This window comes from Lepisosteus platostomus, unplaced genomic scaffold, assembly GCF_059453375.1.
Source record: "Lepisosteus platostomus isolate fLepPlt1 unplaced genomic scaffold, fLepPlt1.hap1 Scaffold_40_H1, whole genome shotgun sequence".
Taxonomy (NCBI): Eukaryota; Metazoa; Chordata; class Actinopteri; order Semionotiformes; family Lepisosteidae; genus Lepisosteus; species Lepisosteus platostomus.
The window spans coordinates 596,164-621,768 of NW_028291664.1; the positions used below are offsets into that span (position 1 = coordinate 596,164).

The window sequence follows — 25,605 nt, forward strand, 5'->3', positions numbered from 1 at the left end:
ATAAGCTATTCAGGTTGTCGACGAGGATCCAGCTGTAGGGTCCAACTGTCCAACACAAACACAATCTGTAGTGTTTAGCGTGACATAGTCTTGCAGGCATCGTGCTGTCTCACTGCAATACTATACCGCTGGAGGAAACAGTCCATCTGGCCATGAAACTCATTTGAACGTCTAGCTACAGCAACTAACAATATCATGATTTATTCAGGATTTGTGGAATCAGCACGTCCCGGAGACAGCTTCCGAAATCGTGAGCATTCTCTGGTGGTGTCCTGCAGGGCTTTTGCGGGTGTGCGTTGGTGGTATAGTGGTGAGCATAGCTGCCTTCCAAGCAGTTGACCCGGGTTCGATTCCCGGCCAACGCAGTGGCGATTGGTTCTAAATGCTGTCATGAGCCTTGGATTGTGACTAGCAAAGCGAAGCCTTTTGAAAGAGCTAAAGAACTGCAAAACGGAATTGAAGGAGAATCTTACAGGGGATTCTGAGCGGTGTCTGCATACACGCAGTCAGATACGGGTGCTGAAAGCTTGAGCTACTCTCAATGTCATGCTGCCTTTCCCCGGAGTAAATCTGTTACATTGAAAGAATGCTTCTGGCAGGTTCAAAAAGGGACCCTTGTTAATTGGAGAAAGCAATGATTTCGAATGAATTCTGTATGCGTTAAAAGACAGCTATACACAGAAAACATGCAGGACACTGCTCATGATGTCTCAGTGCGTTTTTTCCAAGCCATCTGACAAAGCCCGCCCACTGAAAACTGCAGCACATCGTGTAAAGACGTTCAACTTTGTAACTACTGCACACACAGGAAGCAGAATAAATTCCACTTTTCAAACTGTCAAAGATGTGCTTTGCGAACGCTGCAGGACATCGCACAATCTCTTTTGAACGGGGACAAACCATTTCTTATGGGGCGCAGTAAGTACAGACGTTTAAAAAGCTCCACTCATGCCGACCATACAGCATGAAGAAGCGCAACCTAACTTTGACAGACAAAAGCCGGGCGCCGCTACGAGCAATATGAAATCAAACTGACAGCACACGGCGTTTCGCGCTGACTCAAAAGTGATCTCGACAGACGCTGTTCTCTGCATAACGCTGAAAGAGCTAAAGAGCGTTTCTGTTGAGACGTAACAAGCTCGTTTCTTTCTACCATGATGTCACCATGACCAAATCTGTCTTTAAACACCTTGCTCAGTCTCTGACGAGACTGTCAAAAATTGCTTTCGCCGATTGTATTGCAAACCGGCGGAAGCGGGGTATTGGGAAAAGTTTTCAACTAGCAATAATCGCGCCTCGGCTAAACCTCACAGGCTACGATACTGCCACTGCGCAAAGCTGACGGTTGCTAGGCAACCGCGGGGATCCTATGGAAATCGTTATCGATCGTCTCATGGCATGTCGTTGCGGTAACGCTTCATATTTGTCGTCTTCTTCTTCTTCTAGCTTGAGGTTTTGAAGAATTTCATGACAGACAAGGGCTCCGTTGGGAACAAAGGGCGTTGTGAGAAAACCGTTGCTTATTTTCAGCAGCAGAAATACAACCCTTTAAATACAAGATGACAGAACAATGACGAAGGGCGTGCCGGGAGGAACTCATGCACTACAGAGGAAAGGGGGCGGGCACGTACAGTTCACATTCAAGCCACAAGTACTCTTCTCGGATGTTACACAAACAAATCCTAACGTCTTGAAAGCATTGCAGCATGTTTGTGTCCCACTTCCCGTGGCTGCAGGACGACTGACACGAACGGACAAACACAATCTGTGGCGTTTAGCGTGACATAGTCTTGCAGGCATCGTGCTGTCTCACTGCAATACTATACCGCTGGAGGAAACAGTCCATCTGGCCATGAAACTCATTTGAACGTCTAGCTACAGCAACTAACAATATCATGATTTATTCAGGATGTGTGGAATCAGCACGTCCCGGAGACAGCTTCCGAAATCGTGAGCATTCTCTGGTGGTGTCCTGCAGGGCGCCTGTGGGCGTACGTTGGTGGTATAGTGGTGAGCATAGCTGCCTTCCAAGCAGAAAAATGTTTTCAAATGCTGTCATGAGCCTTGGATTGTGACTAGCAAAGCGAAGCCTTTTGAAAGAGCTAAAGCACTGCAAAACGGAATTGAAAGAGAATCTTACAGGGGATTCTGAGCGGTGTCTGCAAACATGCAGTCCGATACGGGTGCTGAAAGCTTGAGCTACTCTCAATGTCATGCTGCCTTTCCCCGGAGTAAATCTGTTTCATTGAAAGAATGCTTCTGGCAGGTTCAAAAAGGGACCCTTGTTAATTGGAGAAATCAATGATTTCGAATGAATTCTGTATGCGTTAAAAGACAGCTATACACAGAAAACATGCAGGACACTGCTCATGATGTTTCCCGAGCCGAAAAACAGTGCGTTTTTCCAAGCCATCTGACAAAGCCCGCCCACTGAAAACTGCAGCAGTTGGACATGAAAAGTGCCCGATAAATGCCATTTCTCATCATTTCTCTTGGCGTCAGTTCTGCTGTTAAATGGGACGGAGGCAACGGGCTCAGAGAGCAGGTTAAGTGCACACCGAACGCAGATGTGTCCAAGTGTCTGTAAAAGCGCGGTGCTCCGCTGGCGCTGTTCCCTAGTGGCTTAAAGTGCCTGCCTAGTAAGCAGGCATTCCTGGGTCTGAATACCAGCGGTGCCTCTCTCCGTGTCTTGTTGTGCCGAATGTCTCTTTTCAGACAAACATGTACAGCTTGGTTCAGTTTAATGCAAGAATTCATTTCATTTCTGGAATAACTTGTTTTTGAAGAAATCCATACAGCTTGTGAAAGATGAAATCCATTTCTTGGTTGTCAGTGGAAAAAGATTGCCGGCTGCAAGAAGCGCAAGTTATTGTTTTCTTTGACCATAAACCTGCAAATGTAGGGAGCGCAAGCGGCTGTCAGTCTCTGTGGCGCAATTGGCTAGCGCGTTCGGCTGTTAACCGAAAGGTTGGTGGTTCAAGCCCACCCAGGGACGCATGTCTCAGTTTTTCCAATGTAAACATCATCACCGCTAAAGAAGATGGCGCAGAAGGCTCCACAGTCGAAACGTTGTGCTTCTTTTCTTCTCTTTTCAGCATGGAGTAAACCTTTGCTTGATCCTTTGCAGCCTACGCATGCTGACACAGCTACCTTTCTCTTAACGCGCCTCAATCATTATTCACCAAAACCATCAGCAGAATGTGTCGCCTTTGTGGTGATGTCACTCCTCTGCTTCACAAATGTCCTTAGTGACGGACCATTTCTTTCTGCCATTTTTCCGGAGCGGTTATTGATTGCTCCATCATTTCCCTCATACTTTCCATCCCTAGATTGAAAAAAAAAACAGAAACAGGCTGACAGGACGACAATCAAATTGCAAAAACTCATCAAAGCACTCAATAGAGTATTTGAATCCACAAGTAGCTACGAGCAACCTTGTCCTGGCTTACATGAAAGTCGGAAAATGTCAAAAAGAAAAAGATGGTGGCTTTTTCATATTTGTTCTTTCATTTTTAGTTCGTTGGCTCTTCTGTCCATTGTCCTCCTGCCTGGCTCTTGACCTGTGACTGTCTGAACGCACACATTAGACTTTCAGGCGGGGGATTTGTCCTGAGCCTCTGTGAAAGACCCACCCACCCCCATAAATAACTGCTCTAGAAACACATGAATGCAAAACTAAACCACAGCTTAAAGAGGAGCTCCAACTCAGTGCCATACTAATGTAAACGAAGTAATACTAAGACATGTTCTTATGGATTTGTCTTACCTTGAGATATGTAATTGGATTTCAGGATTAACTTCCTCATTCAATGTACTGGTGATTCTTTGCCTGGTCAGTACCTGGGTGGGAGACCTCCAGCGAACAATTAAGCTTGCTGCTGGAAGTGGTGTTAAGAGACTCTTAGGATCTTCCAGAGGTGTCTGTCCAATAGCACTAGTTGCCTTAGAGCTGGCTCAAACATTGCTCAAGAGTCTACCTTTCACAGATGCGCAAAGATGAATGATGGGGGTGCACGCTTCAAGGAGCCTTCCAACTGTAGGGACCGATTAGAGACGATCCGTAGCATGTGTTCATTTCCATATACGCCCCGTGTCTCAACGGTAGGACAGAGTCAAATACTGCCTCGACACGTAACAGCGTTATATTAAACCGCAGGACTTGAGGGCTGTTTTGTTTGAATGTTCAAGGCATTGGTAAGAGCGTAGGTCAAGGGCCATTGGTGCATCTCCTGTAACTGGAGTAAAAATGCTATTCAAAGTGCAGTGACTAAAATCGTCGTCCACATGTCTCCGTTGTTGATTGCTTTCTGTCTAAGAACGTTCTGTTTTCATGTCCGAACGGGGAGACTTTATCATTCCAACTTGAAGCCACCCTTAAGTCCTCTGAGGTGTGTGTGTGTGTGCTTGCACGTATGGCGTAAAAGGTTTCTTAAACGGAGAGCGAACTTGAAAAAAGTTGCCTCCGCTGCCGCCGCCGCCTCGCACTCCCTGTTCGATTGTAGCAAGAAGGCAGCGGCCGCGGCGCTTGCTGTAGTCGTGGCCGAGTGGTTAAGGTGACGGACTTGAAATCCGTTGGGGTCTCCCCGCGCAGGTTCAAATCCTGCCAACTACGGCGTCCTTTGCATTTGGTTGCGTGCGTGCGTGTAAAAGGACCAGCGCTGTTTTGTTTTCGCTGGGACCTTTAACACTCTAAATCGCCTGGACCCACAGCCTGTGAAATCGATTCTTCAGCACCCACGATGGACGCTTTGCCGCTGGACACAGAGAACGATGCTTTTCTGCAACGAGCTTTCCAGCTGAATTTTCTCGGCAGCTCCGTACTGAACCTGTTCTCCATTGCAACAGCGGAGGCTCGTCACGTCTATAGCAAGGCTGTGTAGGACCGCATACGCCACAGTGACTTGTACACAGACCACATGAAAGGCAAGCAAAATACACTTTTAAAATTCCAAAGACTCACAAGGTCAGAGAAACAGCGATGACCTGAACAGATCTGTTACAGAAGTCTAGGTTGACCTTTTTAGAGCTGTAATTGCATTTTTGTTTAATAGAAGATCAAATCTACTCGCATGTACCAGCACCTTACAGTTTATTGATGTTAATTCTGTTTAAGTAATAAGATTGCTAACGATGTTGGACTTTAGCCGGTGTTTTTTAGAACAAATTGCTTACACTTCTGTAAGGAATACGCAGTACGTGCCTTTGTCAGTCATTGCTCACCATACCTGTAACTTTCTTATCTAACTCACTTCCTCAAATGGTGAAGGTCCACAAACATAAATGAAAAAAAAAACCCTTGTTGTAGATGAGGTGCACAAAAAAGCAGCCCCTGATAGTGTATAACACATTTATACTATTGCAGAGACACATGTAACATATATATACTGTATATATGAAACAGAAATAGAAACAGAAACAGGAATCGCTTACTCACCTGGAGAATCTCTGTAGGAATATCTAGCATTTATCAATGGAAATAAAAGCTGCTTTAATACAGTGCATGTTCAAACTCAAACCCTCAGCTGCTGTTCTTGTTTGTTTTGGGACAAATTGCAACTGAGCATCGCATGAGCCGTTACGTACCCTTATCTGTTAGGGAATTTCAAGGGAGGAGTTAGGTCAGAATGGGTAGGCTGCAAAACAACAAGTAAAGATTTATTCCAAGATGAAACGTTGTGGCGGTTTTCTTATCTTTTCAGCATGGACTAAACTTTTACGTGTTCCTTATATGCTATATATGTATATATTAGCACCAATGTCGTTCTTAAAAACTAACATGAAATTGTCAGGGACATTCAGCTATATACAAAGACGAGACAGACAAAGTAATAATTCTGTATTAACGTGGCCTACATATTGACGCAATGATCAAACTGACTGACATGTTCTGATTCAGATCCCCTGCAGTTCATGCCAATTAGAACAATAGCAATGCTGAGTCCTCCCCACCCTACTGAGCACAAATTCAGCTGCTCTCCAGTTCTGTTCGGCATGTTTTTTCATTGCAATTGAGCTCGGAGCTGGAGATGATCTCCATACAGTTCTGTGTTCACCAGCCCGCACTTGCGTGCTAATTTACGGGTTGTGGCAAATGCTTTTCTATAGTTCATATACATGACGGCAACCTGTTACCGAGGAACCTGAGAGGTTTAAAAGCCTCACGAGCCAGGCAGGACTCAAACCTACAATCTTCTGATCCGAAATCAGACGCGCTATCCATTACGCCACTGGCCCATAGAACATGCGCTTGCACTCCACCACAGAGAGCTCTACACTGCTACTAGTAGTACACTTCCCCATCTAAATTTTCACAGCAAGAAACTTGTGTTTCCTACTATTTTTATCAGGTTTAAAATATCATCTCCTTAAAACAGAAAAAGTGTTGATGTGTCGTGCTGAAATTCCGATTGATTTTGAATTCAAAGAAAAAAGGTTTTCTTCCAAAACACCATGAAATTGTCACATCTTGCAGACAATAGGTGTATTCCATGTTGAAAAGAGAAGAAAGAAAACCATGGAGCCTTTTACAGGTGTGAGGCTTCTTCAGGTGTGAGAAGACCTCACAGTCGAAACGCTGTGTTTCCGTTCTTCTCTTTTCAGCATGCAATAAACCTATTACTTGTTCCTTTGCAGCCGAGGCATGCTGACGTAGCTACCCAGCTGAACATCTTGCAGACTCTACAGTACTTCTCTCCTGTAGAAGTAAAGCAGGGCTTGCTGGGTGAGCTTTTGCTCCGGTAAATTAGGTCACGTGTCATGTTAAATCACTTCTTCTAAACACAACATTTGCTGGTGCTAGCTTTCCCCATGAAAAGAGACATTTCCCTTACAGTACATGACATATCGTTTTTATTCTATCAATAAGTATAGAAATTAAACAAAAGAAAAAATGGTGTCGCCAAAGAATGCACAGCTCTGTCGCCTTGGGGAGGTGTCAAGGGCATTGAGCTCCTTGGACATGAAAAGTGCCCGATAAATGCCATTTCTCATCATTTCTCTTGGCGTCAGTTCTGCTATTAAATGGGACGGAGGCAACGGGCTCAGAGAGCAGGTTAAGTGCACACCGAACGCAGATGTGTCCAAGTGTCTGTAAAAGCGCGGTGCTCCGCTGGCGCTGTTCCCTAGTGGCTTAAAGTGCCCGCCTAGTAAGCAGGCGATCCTGGGTCTGAATACCAGCGGTGCCTCTCTCCGTGTCTTGTTGTGCCGAATGTCTCATTTCAGACAAACATGTACAGCTTGGTTCAGTTTAATGCAAGAATTCATTTCCTTTCTGGAATAACTTGTTTTTGAAGAAATCCATACAGCTTGTGAAAGATGAAATCCATTTCTTGGTTGTCAGTGGAAAAAGATTGCCGGCTGCAAGAAGCGCAAGTGATTGTTTTCTTTGACCATAAACCTGCAAATGTAGGGTGCACAAAAGACTGTCAGACTCTGTGGTGCTGAAAAGTTGGTGGTTCAAGCCCCTCCAGTATGCGTGTCTCAGTTTTTCCAATGTAAACATCATCACCATCGCTAAAGAAGATGGTGCAGAAGGCTCCACAGTCGAAACGTTGTGCTTCTTTTCTTCTCTTTTCAGCATGGAGTAAACCTTTGCTTTATCCTTTGCAGCCTAAGCATGCTGACGCAGCTACCTTTCTCTTAACACGCCTCAATCATTATTCACCAAAACGATCAGCAGAATAAGTCGCCTTTGTGGTGATGTCACTCCTCTGCTTCACAAATGTCCTTAGTGACGGATCATTTCTTTCTGCCATTTTTCCGGAGCGGTTATTGATTGCTCCATCATTTCCCTCATACTTTCCATCCCTAGATTGAAAAAAAAAAAACAGAAACAGGCTGACAGGACGACAATCAAATTGCAAAAACTCATCAAAGCACTCGATAGAGTATTTGAATCCACAAGTAGCTACGAGCAACTTTGTCCTGGCTTGCATGAAAGTCGGAAAATGTCAAAAAGAAAAAGATGGTGGCTTTTTCATATCTGTTCTTTTATTTTTAGTTCGTTGGCTCATCTGTCCATTGTCCTCCTGCCTGGCTCTTGACCTGTGACTGTTTGAACGCACACAGTAGACTTTCATGCAGGGGATTTGTCCTGAGCCTCTGTGAAGGACCCACCCACCCCCATAAATAACTGCTCTAGAAACACATGAATGCAAAACTAAACCACAGCTTAAAGAGGAGCTTGTCATGACCGCCAGGCAGTTAAGACCAACTCTTAAGCAATCTAAACAGCACCAGCAGAGGGTGATTATTAACAAACGCCGCCGCACGAGTTAACCCACCTGCACACACTCCACCGTGGGGTACGCAGTGCTATTTTTACCATCTTTACTTGCTTCCCGCTGGTATTGAGTCTACTCCTTGAGAGCTCTACCTGGCGTTTTTTCCATTACCTCGTTTATTCTGGATATTGGACTCCCCTTCTGCCTTTTCGACTTTGGACCTCGCCTCTCACCTCGGACTGTTTGCCACCAGTGTTCTCCCTGGATTACGACTTACCTTACGCCTCTTGACCACGAAACAAAGCAAAGCAGAGCAAAACAAAATGAACAAACGAAAAGCCTCACGTCCCGCACTTGCGTGTAACGCCGTTACGTGCCCAAGCGGTATTGTACTTCATCTTAGCACTGCACCCCGGGGCGTACGGTATATGGGAACGAGCACACGCCACAAATCGTCTCGAATCACTCCCTACAGCTGTAAGGCACCTTGAAGCGTGCACCCCCAACATTTTTCTTTGCGCATCTGTGAAAGGTAAACTCTTGAGCAAACTCTGAACCAGCTCTAAGGAAACTAATCCGATTAGACGTTACTTTGACTCATCCTTTAAGGGAACCTTGTTAATTGGAGAAATCAATGATTTCGAATGAATTCTGTATGCGTTAAAAGACAGCTATACACAGAAAACATGCAGGACACTTCTCATGATGTTTCCCGAGCCGAAACACAGTGCGTTTTTCCAAGCCCTCTGACAAAGCCCGCCCACTGAAAACTGCAGCAGATCGTGTAAAGACGTTCAACTTTGTAACTACTGCACGCACAGGAAGCAGAATAAATTCCTCTTTTCAAACTGTCAAAGGTTTGCTTTGCGAACACTGCAGGACATCGCACAATCTCTTTTGAATGGGGACAAACGATTTCTTATGGGGCACAGTAAGTACAGACGTTTAAAAAGCTCCACTCATGCCGACGATGCAGCATGAAGAAGCGCAACCTAACGTTTGCATTCCTAGCAAATTCCTTTTATTTTTTGATAAATAAAGACAGTCTTGTTTAACAAACAACACACACAACATTTTACATTGTCAATTCAATTCAAATCAATGTATTTCTATATAGCGCCTTTCACAACAAGGTTACGTGCTGTCTCTTTGAGGCAGATGTTTAAATCCTCTGAGTTAAGTGCTGAAGTTATAGTAGTCCTATCAGTATTGTTGCCTCCGATCAACAGATCCTCATTTTTCTCAGAGTTGAGTAACAAAAAGTTTTCACACATCCAAGTATTTCCTTCCTTAATGCATTTAACTAAACTGATAATAGAAGAGTTGTCGTTTGGTGTAAACAAAATGTTTATTTGAGTGTCATCAGCATATGAATGAAAGTTCATATTATTTTTTCATATTATCCTACCCAGCAGCAGCATGTAGAGAGAGAGAGCAATATTGGTCCCAGCACTGATCTTCTGGTACCCCAAATTGAACTGGTGACATTGATGAAGCAGTACAATTATTAGATATTTGAACATAATGAAAACGATGAGTAAAATGTGAAGTAAACCACTGAAGGACAGTTCCAGATAAGCCAACCTCAAACTCAAACCTGTGTAACAAAACAGAGAGGTCAACCGTGTCAAAGGCAGCTCTAAGATCTAGAAGCAAAGCACAAGCACTGTTGCATTCCCTGCATCAGTAGCTAAGAGAATATCATTTACGACTCTTGTTAATGCAGTTTCAGAAACCAGACTAAAATTTCTCAAGTATATTATTTGAATCCAGATATGATTGACGTTGGGCAACAACTATTCTCCCAAGACTTTTAGATTGAAATGGGACCTTTGAGACAGGCCTGTAGTTGTTAAGAACTTGTTGATCCAAATTTGACTTCTTAAGAGCGGTCTAACAACCGCTACCTTAAATTGATCAGGTACAACGCCTGACGCAAGCGATGCATTCATCATACTAATTATAGGTCCTGCCAGTCCTTCGAGGGAATCTTTGACTAGCTGAGTGGGGATGGGATCTAGCGAACAGGTGGTTGACTTTGTCTTACGTCTGTGTTTATGAGTCCACCATAAGAAGAAATCTGAACAGGAGCGGTGATCATGCGAGGTCACCACGGAGGAAACCACTGCTCTCCCCCCCAAAAAAACCACCACTGCCCCTCTCAAGTTTGCTAAAGACCACATGGATGTTCCACAGCAACTCCTGGAACAATGTTCTGTGGACAGTGACAAAAGTTGAACATGTTGGTAAATGTGCACAACGTTATGTTTGGAGATAACAAAACACTGCATACCAACTCCAAAACCTCATCCCACCTGGGAAGCATAGCGGAGGCTGTACGGCTTGCAATCATCGAGGGACCGATGAATTCCAAGATGTATCAGGAAATTCTACAGCAGAATGTCAGGGTGTCTGCCTGTGATCTAAAACTCGAAAGACGCTGGGTCATGCAGCATGACAAAAACAAAGGAGTACATCAACAACAGAGTGGCTGAAACAATAGAAATTCCGTATTTTGGGATGGCCGAGTAAGAGTCCTGACCCCAATCCCATTGAAGTGCTGTGGCGTGATCTGAAGCAGGCCGTTCAGTGCAAGACATCTCCCAACTGTATGTGAGAGAAAAGCAGAGACGCTCACTGAGTAAGGTGGGGTTGCAGCTTTGCAAATCAAAAGGACATTTGTACGCTCAAAAAGGGACAGTAGCACCCCAGATGGGACTCGAACCCACAATCCCTGGCTTAGGAGGCCAGTGCCTTATCCATTAGGCCACTGGGGCACACTGGGTTGGGTCGATCACGCTGATGAAGAGCCAGTTTTTTTTTTCCTTTGCTTTTTCAAAGGGATCCCCAAAATTAGGAAAGTTAGGCAGCAGAAGGTTTACTGTGACCTGAGAAGGACCGGCATCCAATCACGGTGGTACACACACACTCGCTCTCACTCATCTGAGCTACACGGCTACCAAGATGATCTCAGGTGCGCCGAGCTGGTACGGAACATATTGAACTCATCGACGGCGAATTGTCTCTCAGACAGGCTTTTCACCTCTGAGCTCCCTGACTGACAGTAATCAGCTAGGTAGTGAAACAGTCAGCTGCTTCTAAGCCTTAAACAGCTGCATCTCGGCGCTTCCACAGAGAGATGATTTGAAAGCCAAACATCGCCCATTGGGAACACCTTACTATCACTAGTTTAAGAGACTCTTAAGGTCTTGCAGAGGTGCCTGTCTAATAGCATGCGCTTTGCAAGCTATAGGTGTTTAGGCTGAGGCAGAATGCCTGTTAACAAAATGTTTTTCTAAAGGGGCCTCGCACTCTTTTCCAAGCAATGGTCACCATCCCCACCGAGTGTCACAATGTAGTCATGTCCTAGGACATCACCTGTTAGTCTCCATTTGTCTGCCACCAACACTTTAGGTTACGGGGTCACAACCGCACCCCAAAGACCAGAGGAGCCGTTGTCGTTCTGGCGGCGCAGATTGGGCTGAAGGTGGGGCGCTTGAATCTCGCTGTTGGAGGCCGTCTGAAACTGACCCAAGCCTTTCCCTTGAATTAAATGTAAATAAGAAATGAACCCCAGATGCATATGGAATCAATCACGTGTTTCCTTTGAGCCGTTTCAGAGACTGCTCCAGAGTTTACCTTGCACAGATGCGCAAAGATTAATGATGGGGGTGCACGCTTCCAGGCGTCTTACAACTGTAGGGACTGATTAGAGACAATTCGTAGCTTGTGCTCATTTCCCTCTGTAACGCTTACGGCCGACAGGCACTGTGTAAGAGCCGGCGTACAAGAGCGGGTGACGTCACCGCCCTTCCCTGTGATAGCAGGACCACAGCTACTGGGCTGTGGAGAGATCTCTCTTTAGCTCACGGGGCTAGGTCGCTGCAGAGAGACGCGGAAGTCCCGGGTTTGAGCCTCCAGTCGGGATGGGGCCGACCAGATGCGGCAAGGGCGCCCGCCTGAGCCCCCGTTGCGTTACATCTCTATTCCCCGTGTTGCAGTGGTAAGATGACGTAAATTCCTGCTTCGACACGTAACGGGATTATAATCAAGTGCAGGAGCTGAGGGCTTTAGTTTTGTTTCGTTTTCCATGGTGTTCGTAAGCGCGCAAATCAAAGGCAATTCCTGCGTCTAACACGAATGTAAATGCTTTTGAAAGTGCAGTGTGGTGCAGCTTGTAAAATCCTTGTCCACATTTTTGGTTTGTTGATGTTTTTTCTGTCTGCCAAAGTTGCATTTTGACATCCGGACTGGGGGACTTTATCATTTGAACGTGAAGCCAGCCTTAAACCCTCTGAGGCGTGTCTGTCTGCCGGCACAAATCTTGTGAAAGGTATTTTTTTTAACGGAGAGCAACTTTAAAAAGGTTTCCGCAGCCACCTCGCAGTCCGTGTTAGATTATAGGAGGAATGCGGCGGTGGTGGGCTCGCTTTTGTCGTGGTCGAGTGGTTAAGGCGATGGGCTCGAAATGCGTTGGGGCTTCCCCGCGCAGGTTCGAAACCTGCCGACTCCGGCGTCTGCCGCACGTCGCCTTGTGCCTGCGCGGCAGAAGTGAAGTGCCGCTTCTCCTTTCCTGGTACTATAACAACGCGAAATCACTTGGACCCGCCGCCATGGGAAGCAATTCTTCAGATAACCACACATTTTGCGTTCGCACCTCTGGTGCTCTACTTATGCCTTTGAAAACCTAATGAATAAAGCTGAAAGAACCGACACGATATGTAGGTGCTGGTAAAGCACGCAGTAAAGAACTGTTAACAGCAAGGGTTTCCGTGGGTTAACTGAGGAGAAGGCGTGATCGCTAATTGTTGACTTTTTATTTGGTGTTAGAAACACTCTTACTGTGCATGACGTGCAACAAATGTAGCCACAGAAATTGCATCACGCTTTCATGTATGCTATTGCAGACACCAACGTTGCCTAGATAGAAAACCGAAAAAGCCGTGGGTTTGCTTGCTGGTCTGAAGGATCTCTCTTCGAATCTCTATCATTTGTCAATGGAAGTAAAAGGCGCTGCAATCTCATACGTTCAGAATCAAACCCGCAGCTGTTGTTCGACTTTTTTTTCTTGACTAATTACAACTGAGTGTCGCATGAGCAGTTACATAAACTTGTCTGGTATATTTGAACACAAATGCCGTTCTTCAATTAAAACTAACAGTACATTGTCAGGGACATTCAGTTCTATACAAACAAGAGACAGACAAGAGAATATTTCTACCGTTCATGTGGACTACGTGTTGACTTACTGATCGGAATAATTGAAAAGTTCGGGCTCATAGCCGATGCAGTGCGTGCTAATTAGAACAGCAACGCTAAGCTCTCAGCACCGTACTGAGCCCAGGTGTTTTTCTAAAGCTGTCAGGTGCAGTTCATTTACATGAAGGAAATATCTTACTGGGTACGATTACAATGCAGTAAGTAGCACAGACTACTTAGGGAGTAGCCCGATGTGTTTAAAAACGACCCGAGCCAGGCAGGAGTCGAACCTGCAATCTCCTGATCCGTAGTCAGACGCGTTATCCATTGCGCCACTGGCCCTGGTGTGACATTGCAGGACTGTAACCCAGTGAGATGAGCACTGCACCTAGTAAAATATTACCCCCGGTCCATTCTTTTCCAAAAGTGAGAAACACCTGTTTTCTACATTTTGTCTGTTTTAAAACCATATCTCTTTAAACCAAACCAAGAGTTTGTCTTTTGCACTGATATTCTGATTCATTTCGATTTCAAAGAAAAAAAAAACATTATCTTCCAAAGCATCATAAAATTGTCCATTCTTCCAGACTCTACTTCTCTCTTGTAGTAGTACAGCAGACCTTTCCAGGTGAGCAGATCACAGAGTCCGAAATATGCTTCCTCCATCAAGCAAAGTACCTGAACATGACTCTGTCTTCATAAAAGCGCCCCTGTAATAAAGAAATTAAATCCGAAATCAAGAGGGCAGTTGCCTACTGAAGTTCAAGAAGTCATCAATTTTAACCCAGCAACACATTAAAGGCTGCATCTATACAAGTACGATTCTAGAAATGCTCACCAGATTACGTTTTAAGAAGGAACTGTACCTCAGGTTCCGCCGAGATCTTAACTCGGATGGCAGGATTCAGAGTCCGGAGTGTGGACTGATGGCGCACGGAGGGTCCATATACTGTGGATCCCTCAGTGATCTTCCGCGTGTTCAAACCGCCAGCGTGTGACTCCCCTGTCCCTGTGACCTCATTGCTCTGCTCTCGCCTCTGTGCAGCTGAGCCCGACTCATGGTAAAGTGGAAAAAAATATGCCCTCATCGTGGGATTTACTCTGGATCGAGGATAGATGTCACTTTTTTATCGTTGAACAGGATGTATGTGATGTGGCGACTAGGTTCAATATTGTATCCTTTTAAAAGATTAAGGACTGGGGTGAGCGTGATTTACCACCCTTTCAGCTAAGAACCCGACATGAGCACCGTTTAAGCTGCATAGACTCGGTCGTTTAACTCTTCTCCATTAGCAGGGTTAAGGTTAAAGAAAAAAAACATTGCTGACTTCTTTTTTTTTGCCAGCCGCTAGCGCTGATTAGCAATGTTTGTATTTCATGTTTTGCAAGTTCCATCCATTTTAAGAAAAACAAGTTGCGTTAAAGACAGGAAATGAATACTTGCATTTAATTAAGTCTAGCCGTAGGCGGTTGTCTGTAAGGACCAGTTCTGTTCGAGAAGACAGAACAAAGAAGGCACCACTGGGATTCGGACTCAGGATCTCCTGTTTAAGAGACAAGCGCTTTAACCAACTAAGCAACGGCGCCCCGGTAGTGTTGTCCTTTTGCAGCCACTTGGACACACCACTCAGACACATCTGCATTCGGTGTGTGCTCCGCCTGCTCGCTGAGCAAGTTGCCACCTTTACATACAATAGCAACATCGACACCAAGAGAAAGGATGACAAATGGCTTTTATCTGGAACTTTTCATGTCCAAGGAGCTCAATGTGCTTTCTGTGTACAACAGGGCCACTGAACTCCACAATGGCCACTGAACCACAGCAGTGGCTTGCTGGCTTGACATCTCCCAAGGAAAATGTTGAAATCGCATGTGGAACAGGAAAAGGACCCTTGAGTACGAGGGAAAAAAAAGAAAAAGATCATCTGGAGCGCGCCAACCCATGTCTGGACAGCCCGGTTTCATCGACGAGGTGGCCGAGTGGTTAAGGCGATGGACTGCTAATCCATTGTGCTCTGCACGCATGGGTTCGAATCCCATCCTCGTTGCTCTCTACGTTTGACGTTGGCTCTCCTTTTGTTTGCTCCAGTACTAGAGCCTTACATTTTCTAGCGGTGGCTGAACATGGTATAGTAGGCTAACGTTGGTATCGAGCAGTGGTAGTAACAGTATTTACGTGCCGCTGCTGCCAAGTGGCTCTGGGTTGAGACCGCGTTTTCACTTACTTGCAGCACAAACGGAGAAAGCGATTTTTGACAGTCTCTCGAGAGACTGCGCTAGGTGTTTAGGGATAGACTTTGTCAGTTCCCCCTGGGATGATGGCCTCTCAAATAGTTTGTGATTCCTCTAGACGTTTATACAGTAGAAGCCTGCTTCGTGGCTTAAATCCAAGCTAAGGAAACGAGTTAGAGGTCTGATGCAGAACTGCGAATTCAATGAAGGGGAACACTACAGTACATTGCACTGTATGTGTGAGGAAAGCTGCCCCCTTCTGTTCCTTGTCGACCGAACAGAGGACTGTAAAGGATACCGCCAAGAAACTTTAGGATGCTGGTTGGAATCCAGCTCCAAAGAAGCCCCTTTGGGTGTTATGTAATCAAAAAGTAAGAACAGAGAATCTCCCTTTGATCAAAAGCGCAACAGAACTGTTTTCCGTGGAGCAGGTTTCAGACCCGTAGACCTGTTTTATTTGTAGGGCAGGGCGCATTCCAAAACGCGAATCTCCTGTTTTAGAAATGCTTTGGGCGGCGTGAAGTGAAAATAAGAAGTGGGCTCCAGATGCACATGGAAGCAATCAAGTGTTTCATCCGAGCTGTTTCAAAGACTGCTCAACAGCTTTCCTTTTACAGAGGCCCAACGATTAATGATGGGGGTGCACCCTTCAATGTGCCTTACGACTCTAGGGAGTGATTGAGACGATTCGTAGCGTGTGTTCATTTCCCTCTATTCCCCATGTTGCAGTGGTAAGATGACGTAAATTCCTGCTTCGACACGTAACGGCGTTATAATCAAGTACAGGAGCTGAGGGCTTTTGTTTTGTTTCGTTTTCTATGGCGTTCGTAAGCGCGCAAAACAAAGACAATTCCTGTGTCTACCACTAATGTAAGAGCTATTTCAAGTGCGACGTGGTGCGGCTTTTCAAATGCTTGTGGGCATTTCTCTGTTGTTGATTCTTTTTTTGTGTGTAACAAAGTGGCATTTTCATGTCCAGACGGGGAGACTTTATCATTCCGACATGAAGCCACCCTTAAGTCCTCTGAGGCGTGTCTGTCTGCAAGGCTTGTATTTTGCCTTCCGCCGGCGCCTCGCGATCCAGGTAAGATTGTAGCAAGAACGCAGCGGCAGTGGGGCTTGCTGTAGTCGTGGCTGAGTGGTTAAGGCGATGGACTAGAAATCCATTGGGGTCTCCCCGCACAGGTTCCAATCCTGCCGACTACGTTGTCCGCCTTCAGTCGGTGTGTTTCGGCACAAGCAAAGAAGCGCGCCTCTTTGCTGTTCCTGGTGGTTTTAAAACGCCCAATCGCTTGTACCCGCTGCCTTGGAAATAAGTTCTTCAGCGTCCGCAAATGGCATTTTGCAGCTGGAAGCAGATGTCGACGCGTTTTGCACAGAGCACCAAAAAAGCGTCTTTTTTGAAGGCTCAGGCACTGAGCATTGGTGGTTCAGTGGTAGAATTCTCACCTGCCACGCGGGAGGCTCGGGTTCGATTCCCGGCCAATGCAGTGGCTTTTGCAGCGAGCGGCTCCATCACTTGCATCCCCTTGCAACTCGCAACTGAAAACCCACTGAAGCTAAGCAGGTGTGAGCCAGGTCAGTACCTGGATGAGGATGAGCTACAGGGAAAAACAAAGCTTCCAGCTGGAAGCGGTGTTAATGGTGCCGGCGGGGGGGCGCTCACCCTGAGGTCTGTGCGGGTCCCAATGCCCCAATATAGTGACGGAGATGCTGTGTTGTAAAAGGGCGCTGTCTTTTGGATGAGATGTAAAACCGAGGTCACAGCGCTCTGTGGTCATTCAAAATGACCACCAAAACCTTTGACAAAAGCTCTTGGTAATTGATGGTCTTCAATAATGCTTCTCCTTTAGGTACATTTTAAATCAGCTGAAAAATGCTGTGAAATGGGGGGGCACTTCAGGCCAGTGTAGGATTTGGGTTACAAGAACCATGAAACTGCACGAGAAAGCCCGTACACTGAATTACACAGCTTTCTATTCAAAGGAGGACAAAATTCCCTGAGTTTGATTTTTTGCAACACAGAGAGGAGCACTGTCGTGAGGCCGGTTAGCTCAGTTGTTTAGAGTGTGGTGCTAATAACGCCAAGGTCGCGGGTTTGAGCCCCGTACGGGCCAGGTCTAGGTCCAGGTCCCTGTTTGTGAAACAGGCAAATGACTGTCTCAGGGGCCCATTCCTCATTCTCAAGACACATGTATGCAGTATGTACACCGTGCATTGAGCAATAGGGACTGAATACACCACAGGTAAGGTTAGAAGTCATTCTGAGGTGCCACATGTGAGGGATACAGCTAGGCATCCAAAATGTAGGGTTTGAGACCCTTCAGGAGTACTGCATCCTTTGAGACAGACCTGTGCATGTTAAACAAATGATCATTTCTTTTGGCATTAGGGACTAAATATACTAAACATATGATGCTAAAATGTTATTTTCACATATATTAATGTAATAAATGATTGCTTATGCTTTATAAACAAATCTAATTAAAATAAAAGCTTAAGTTTTGTATTTATCTTGTACCATAGAACAAGATTTTCTTTGTATTTCAAGCCCACAAAGTGTCCAAATGACGCACTACATGATATAAGGAAGATTATCACATGCATATCGGTATTATCTTTCTTATGAAAATGCATTCCTTTCATTACCTTTTACTTTTTAAAATGAACTCAAATTGAGTATAATGTAATAATTTAAGTAGAATAGATTCTAATAATATAATGATCCAGTGTTTTGCACTACTTCACTGCTTCACTGCTCTATGCCATCTGGAAATAAATCCTCAGACTGCTTACTGCCCTGGGCATGTACCAATAAATTAAAGGAGCACATCTGTTTATCACTGCGTTGAAGCAGGAGACACACAGTCTCTGCAAACACATCCTAGATACAGTGTTCCAGCACCTTTGACCTCATCCAGAACGTATCATTTCTTGAAAGGGATTGCTGTCCGAATGCACATCTGAATCCCAAACAGAATCTCTAGTAAAATACGATCATTTGTGAAACAGGCAAATGACTGTCTCAGGGTCAATTCCTAATTGTCAGACACATGTATGCAATGCTTTCACCGTGCATTGAGCAATAGGGATTAAAAACACCGCAGGTAAGGTTAGATGTCATGTTCTATGATCATTTCTTTCAGCATTAGGGACTAAATATACTAAACGTATGATGCTAAAATGCTATTTTTACATATATTAATGTAATAAATGATTGCTTATGCTTTATAAACAAATCTAATTAAAATAAAAGCTTAAGTTTTGTATTTATCTTGTACCATAGAACATGATTTGCTTTGTATTTCAAGCCCACAAAGTGTCCAAATGTTCTATGATCATTTCTTTCAGCATTAGGGACTAAATATACCAAACGTATGATGCTAAAATCCTGAAAAAAGGATGTGCTCCATCTCGTCAGTAGATTGGATTCCAAAACTGATTTGGGTCAATATACATTACCTTTGAAATTAAAGTACAGTCTACTGTAGGGAACCATCAACTTAGAAAGCATTGGCCTTCCCTGGGGGTCAGGTAGGTGCAAAAGATAAACCTTTATCCTATCTTTATCTTAAGATAAGTGGCCAAGCAGTATTTTTCCAAGTTTCACCAAGCACATCATGTTGCCATAGTAGACAAAGTTCTATAAAATGTTAAATAACTTTTAAAAAAAGCATCTTGGTCTTACAGTACTGTACAAGGTGAATTAAACTGTCCCTGGTAATAAAAAGTAATTAGAAGCATCTCAGAAACTTTATCTCTAGAAACATTAGCTGTTTTATATCATGTAATTTAGTGTGATGTTGTCAGAATTCAAGGACATTATCACACACAGAAATTGGTTCAGTTAAATCTAAAAAACACAGCTAAACATGGGTTTAAATGTAACAGAAGTCTTACCTCTTGTCAAAAGATTTAATTCAAGAAGCAATGTAATAAATGATTGCTTATGCTTTATAAAGAAATCTAATTAAAATAAAAGCTTAAGTTTTGTATTTATCTTGTACCATAGAACATGATTTTCTTTGTATTTGAAGCCCACAAAGTGTCCAAATGATGCACTACATGATATAAGGAAGATTATCACATGCATATCGGTATTATCTTTCTTATGAAAATGCATTCCTTTCATTACCTTTTACTTTTTAAAATGAACTCAAATTGTGTATAATGTAATAATTTAAGTAGAATAGATTCAGGTAGGAAATATAGAGTCATGATGTTTATGGCTGACATCATTTCACATGGGTGAATTTTAAGCTAAGAAATAAAAACATTTACAATGAAGATACCATTGCTTAATTTTAAATGCCTTTAAAAAATAAATACCTCCTGAGAATAATTTGCCACTCCCAGATCCTTGGTAAGGTACTGTTTGAATCCAATCAGGAGAGGAGCATCCAGGGAGTGCTTTCTATAGAGTCCAGCTTGGGCCACTCTCTTCCGGCCTGCTGATACTTTTTAACTACTCAGGGCCTGTAAGGATATAAAACACCGGTTTAAACATTTTATACCTATAAGACAAATTAGAATTTTAGTAAAAAATAGATACATCTGAAAAATAAAAAGTCTTACTGCTGATAGAGTTCTTCAGAGCTCACATCTTCCCCTTCCTTATCTGCTTCTGTTTCAGTTTCTAGAGCAGCCTCTGGCATCTCTTCCTCCTGGACTGCGGCCTCTTGCTCAGGGCCGCTGGAATGCAGGTAGATTCTTTTCAACATGCTTTTACATAATATGTTGTAACAATGATTTCAAAAAGAAACTACAGAAGCCTTACAGATTAAAAATATCTCACCTTGCCAATGTGTCTTCAGGCTTCCCATGTACAAAAAGGCCCAAGGACTCTAGCAGTCTTACAACCACTATCCTGTTTGCCTCACCAGACACGATCTCTATTCTGTGGTAATCCACGATGACCCCGTTCTTCAGGTGATTCATCATGTCCTCCCTCGCCTGTTGAGAGGCCATCCTGATCTTTTCTGCCGTGGCGTGCTTCATACACGCCCTCTTCAAGTGAGCAGGAAGCTGATCAAGAGTATTCAGGCACATCTTGCACACCAGGGGAATCCTCGCGGGTTTCCTTTGAAAATAAATAATACCATCTGTGTATAGAAACAAGCTAAGACTGATTTCTTAAATTATCCTTAATTTTCTCTCTCATAGTTTGAGCATAATGATTTTATTGCATTTATATAAGAATTGCTCATTGCTCCTAAATAAATAATGGTTTCATAAAAAAGTGAACACTTGGTCTCAGTCACAGACTTTCCAATAGAAGCCATTGTGGAGTTCAGCAACTGCAGGTCCTAGAAGTGGGGAAGGAATTTTAAAAGAGAAATTGAATTACAATACAGAAGGAATGGCTGAGGGATCACTGAAATATATATATACAAATTCCAAAGACTGAGTCCATATAGAAACAACTACCTTTCATTTTCAGTATAAGAAAAAAAAAACATTATCTTCCAAAGCATCATAAAATTGTCCCTTCTTCCAGACTCTACTTCTCTCTTGTAGTAGTATAGCAGACCTTTCCAGGTGAGCAGATCACAGAGTCCGAAATGAGCTTCCTCCATCAAGCAAAGTACCTGAACATGACTCTGTCTTCATAAAAGCGCCCCTGTAATAAAGAAATTAAATCCGAAATCAAGAGGGCAGTTGCCTACTGAAATACAAGAAGTCATCAATTTTAACCTAGCAACACATTAAAGGCTGCATCTATACAAGTACGATTCTAGAAATGCTCACCAGATTACGTTTTAAGAAGGAACTGCGCCTCAGGTTCCGCCGAGATCTTAACTCGGATGGCAGGATTCAGAGTCCGGAGTGCGGACTGATGGCGCACGGAGAGTCCATATACTGTGGATCCCTCAGTGATCTTCCGCGTATTCAAACCGCCAGCGTGTGACTCCCCTGTCCCCGTGACCTCATTGCTCTGCTCTCTCCTCTGTGCAGCTGAGCCCGACTCACGGTAAAATGGAAAAAAATATGCCCTCGACGTGAGATTTATTCTGGAGCGAGCCAGTGTTGCGCATAGCTGCCTTCAAAGCAGTTAACGCAGGTTCGATTCCCGGCCAACGCAGTTACGAATGTTTTCAAATGCTGTCATGAGCCTTGGATTGTGACTAGCAAAGCGAAGCCTTTTGAAAGAGCTAAAGCACTGCAAAACGGAATTGAAGGAGAATCTTACAGGGGATTCTGAGCAGTGTCTGCATACATGCAGTCAGATAAAGGTGCTGAAAGCTTGAGCTACTCTCAATGTCATGCTGCCCTTCCCCGGAGTAAATCTGTTACATTGAAAGAATGCTTCTGGCAGGTTCAAAAAGAGACCCTTGTTAATTGGAGAAATCAATGATTTCGAATGAATTCTGTATGCGTTAAAAGACAGCTATACACAGAAAACATGCAGGACACTGCTCATGATGTTTCCCGAGCAGAAACACAGTGCGTTTTTCCAAGCCATTTGACAAAGCCCACCCACTGAAAACTGCAGCAGATCGTGTAAAGACGTTCAACTTTGTAACTACTGCACGCACAGGAAGCAGAATAAATTCCTCTTTTCAAACTGTCAAAGGTTTGCTTTGCGAACGCTGCAGGACATCGCACAATCTCTTTTGAATGGGGACAAACGATTTCTTATGGGGCGCAGTAAGTACAGACGTTTAAAATGCTCCACTCATGCCGACGATGCAGCATGAAGAAGCGCAACCTAACGTTTGACAGACAAAAGCCAGGCGCCGCTACGAGCAATATGAAATCATACTGACAAGCACACGGCGTTTCGCGCTGACACAGAAGTAATCTCGACAGACGCTGTTCTCTGCATAAAGCTGAAAGAGCTAAAGAGCGTTTCTGTTGACACGTAACAAGTTCGTTTCTTTCTACCATGATATCACCGTGACCAAATCTGTCTTTAAACACCTTGCTCAGTCTCTGACGAGACTGTCAAAAATTGCTTTCGCCGATTGTATTGCAAACCGGCGGAAGCGGGGTATTGGGAAAAGTTTTCAACTAGCAATAATCACGCCTCGGCTAACCCTCACAGGCTACGATACTTCCACTGCGCAAAGCTGACGGTTGCCAGGCAACCGCGGGGATCCTATGGAAATCGTTATCGATCGTGTCATGGCATGTCGTTGCTATAACGCTTCATATTTGTCGTCTTCTTCTTCTTCTAGCTTGAGGTTTTGAAGAATTTCATGACAGACAAGGGCTCCGTTGGGAACAAAGGGCGTTGTGAGAAAACCGTTGCTTATTTTCAGCAGCAGAAATACAACCCTTTAAATACAAGATGACAGAACAATGACGAAGGGCATGCCGGGAGGAACTCATGCACTACAGAGGAAAGGGGGCGGGTACGTACAGTTCACATTCAAGCCACAAGTACTCCTCTTGGATGTTGCACAAACAAATCCTAACGTCTTGAAAGCATTGCAGCATGTTTGTGTCCCACTTCCCGTGGCTGCGGGACGACTGACACGAACGGACAAACACAATCTGTGGCGTTTAGCGTGACATAGTCTTGCAGGCATCGTGCTGTCTCACTGCAATATTATACCGCTGGAGGAAACAGTCCATCTGGCCATGAAACTCATTTGAACGTCTAGCTACAGCAACTAACAATATCATGATTTATTCAGGATGTGTGGAATCAGCACGTCCCGGAGATAGCTTCCGAAATCGTGAGCATTCTCTGGTGGTAGGGGCGTTCAAGATGGCGCTCAGGTGGGAGGTAAAGTTTAGTGGTTGGGGAGTTTTTTTGAGTTTTTCATGACCTGAATGTTAATTTTTTCTTTTTTTGACTACAGAAAAATAAGGACTTAACACTAGTTGTTTAAACTTCAGTTATAATTGAAAGAAAAAAAAACGATTTTTTTTTAGGTTTAAAAAGTCCGATATGAGTAACACTGGGAAAAGAAAAGAGAGTGCTGGGTCTTCGAAGGAGAACTCTAAGATACCTCAATCGTATATGTATAGCACTACAAAAAAATCGATGGCAACTAAAGGGAAAAGTGAAGCAGCTGCAGGGGTAACAAGAGGGCGGAGGCGCCGCGCGCCCGGCCGAAGTGTTGGACCGGTGCGCTTTACGTGCTGAAATAAACACGCGACAGCCCCGAAATGTTTCCAGAGTGCTGTGCACTGAAGACTTGCCTGGTGCTCCTCCGTGCAGATTCTTTGTCCTCCTCCAGTGCGGGACGAGCCAACACAAGGGAGCGCATTCGCCAACATCCAGGCACGCAATGCGATTTGGAAAGCAGCTCCTTTCCAAAGAGTTGCACACGAACGATCCTTCAGTCCCGCTCGGGGGGCACAGAGCCCCCGCCACACACAGCTTCAAGTAGCGAGTCAGGCGCCAGGGCTTTCGCTTACGGCCACACCACCCTGAACACGCCCGATCTCGTCTGATCTCGGAAGCTAAGCAGGGTCGGGCCTGGTTAGTACTTGGATGGGAGACTGCCAGGGAATACCAGGTGCTGTAAGCTTTTGCTCTCCCGGCCAGCAGGGGTCGCCGTTGGTGCCGTAGGCTTTGGGAGGAAAACCTGCAGGATGGAAAGGTGATCTATAGCCTCATCTCTAGAGATGTTTTGTTGCTGTGGCATGTGTGTGACCCATATTCAAAAAAAAAAACCCGTCTGTAAAACGAATATCGAAGCTGCCTCTAAATCTGCAAATGAAGATGAGTCGATAAACCACTCGTTTTTCGTATAACTAGACATATATTCATTTGTTACCGATTTCATTCATTGAGCACGGATACAATAGAGGTACAGCCATTCACTGTTTGACATGTCTGCACTGGTACAGAACCGATCAATCAGAAAACGGGTGAAACTGTCTTTAGACTCAGCATACAGTACCGAGGCCCCCCATGACCAAATAAAGGCTAACCTCGATAATCAGCCTAAAGAACGCAGACTACAGCAAAACGACTGACTTTGAAAAGGGAATGAACGTCCGGAAGGAGTAGTGGAACTAGCTTGAGATGCTTCTCCGGACCCCTAACTAAAAGCCAGCGAGAACCAGCAGCGGCGTCCACTCCTGTCGAACCGGGATCCTTCCGCAGCCACGCAGCTCGTGGTGTCCTAACCCTCCCGTATCTGATTTTGGACCAAGCACATCAGGGGAGAGCGCGAACGCAGTCCCCCACTACCAGAAATTATGCAGTCGAGATTCCCACATTTGGGGAATTCGCAGGGGTCAGCACAGCCGGAGTGCAATGGCCAAGCCTCGCCCTGGGTGAACCGATTTCGATTTTTAAGAACTTTATTTTCTTTTCACAAAAAAATACAGGAAATCACAAATCAGAAAGCTTTACATTAATATACATACTTAAAACAGTATATATGATCACATCTCATTACATTTTGACACGGAACCAGTTACATAGCAACAATTTTCTTTTTTTCTGGTGCAAATCACATTCTTTATTTAAACATGATAATGTTTTTCACAGTTTCTTGAGATACTGTCCAATGCCCTCTATTTCCCACAGATTTTCTGCTTCCTCCCTCCCTTCTCTCCACAGATCTCTGAGGTAATAGTTCTCTCGGGTGATGAACAGGGCCAGGCTACCTGCTGCCTTGACTGGGACCTCGATGCCTTTGAACAGCCCCATGTTCCTCACTCTCCACAGGGCGTCTTTCCCACTGTTCACCACGGCCCAGATCCTGTCAAACACGTCAGGAGGAAGCTTGACAGGAGAGATGCCGTATATGATGAAAGCAGCGGTCAGGGTAAATTGGGGCGAGAGAGCCTGCAACCAATCTTCAAACTGTGCCCAGAAGGCCTTAGCAAAAAAGCAGGACCACAGGAGGTGGGTCACAGTCTCCTCCTCGCCGCAGCCCACCCTAACGCAGCGAGGGCTGGGGGTGAGGCCCCTACGGTACAAGAAAGTTCGTACCGGTAAGCACTGGTGGACGACACTCCAGGCTAAATCTCTGTGAATGTTGCA

General features: G+C 44.7%; 12 non-coding genes across 12 annotated transcripts; 6 read left to right on the forward strand and 6 right to left on the reverse strand.

The window, feature by feature from the left end:
* The first annotated feature begins 293 nt into the window (after positions 1-293).
* Positions 294-365, forward strand: trnag-ucc (transfer RNA glycine (anticodon UCC)). The gene has a single exon. It is a non-coding gene; the product is annotated as a tRNA-Gly (tRNA).
* Positions 366-1,198: 833 nt separating this feature from the next.
* LOC148634179 (U4 spliceosomal RNA) lies at positions 1,199-1,340 on the reverse strand. The gene has a single exon (XR_015933691.1). It is a non-coding gene; the product is annotated as a U4 spliceosomal RNA (small nuclear RNA).
* A 1,581-nt stretch (positions 1,341-2,921) lies between these two features.
* trnan-guu (transfer RNA asparagine (anticodon GUU)) lies at positions 2,922-2,995 on the forward strand. The gene has a single exon. It is a non-coding gene; the product is annotated as a tRNA-Asn (tRNA).
* A 1,535-nt stretch (positions 2,996-4,530) lies between these two features.
* On the forward strand, positions 4,531-4,612 carry trnas-uga (transfer RNA serine (anticodon UGA)). Its single transcript has one exon. It is a non-coding gene; the product is annotated as a tRNA-Ser (tRNA).
* Positions 4,613-6,161: 1,549 nt separating this feature from the next.
* trnar-ucg (transfer RNA arginine (anticodon UCG)) lies at positions 6,162-6,234 on the reverse strand. Its single transcript has one exon. It is a non-coding gene; the product is annotated as a tRNA-Arg (tRNA).
* Positions 6,235-10,926: 4,692 nt separating this feature from the next.
* trnar-ccu (transfer RNA arginine (anticodon CCU)) lies at positions 10,927-10,999 on the reverse strand. Its single transcript has one exon. It is a non-coding gene; the product is annotated as a tRNA-Arg (tRNA).
* Positions 11,000-13,690: 2,691 nt separating this feature from the next.
* Positions 13,691-13,763, reverse strand: trnar-acg (transfer RNA arginine (anticodon ACG)). Its single transcript has one exon. It is a non-coding gene; the product is annotated as a tRNA-Arg (tRNA).
* A 1,624-nt stretch (positions 13,764-15,387) lies between these two features.
* On the forward strand, positions 15,388-15,469 carry trnas-gcu (transfer RNA serine (anticodon GCU)). The gene has a single exon. It is a non-coding gene; the product is annotated as a tRNA-Ser (tRNA).
* A 1,603-nt stretch (positions 15,470-17,072) lies between these two features.
* On the forward strand, positions 17,073-17,143 carry trnag-gcc (transfer RNA glycine (anticodon GCC)). The gene has a single exon. It is a non-coding gene; the product is annotated as a tRNA-Gly (tRNA).
* A 5,440-nt stretch (positions 17,144-22,583) lies between these two features.
* On the reverse strand, positions 22,584-22,725 carry LOC148634187 (U4 spliceosomal RNA). The gene has a single exon (XR_015933716.1). It is a non-coding gene; the product is annotated as a U4 spliceosomal RNA (small nuclear RNA).
* A 1,292-nt stretch (positions 22,726-24,017) lies between these two features.
* Positions 24,018-24,136, forward strand: LOC148634188 (5S ribosomal RNA). Its single transcript, XR_015933742.1, has one exon. It is a non-coding gene; the product is annotated as a 5S ribosomal RNA (ribosomal RNA).
* A 636-nt stretch (positions 24,137-24,772) lies between these two features.
* LOC148634189 (U1 spliceosomal RNA) lies at positions 24,773-24,942 on the reverse strand. The gene has a single exon (XR_015933734.1). It is a non-coding gene; the product is annotated as a U1 spliceosomal RNA (small nuclear RNA).
* Between the last annotated feature and the right edge of the window lie 663 nt (positions 24,943-25,605).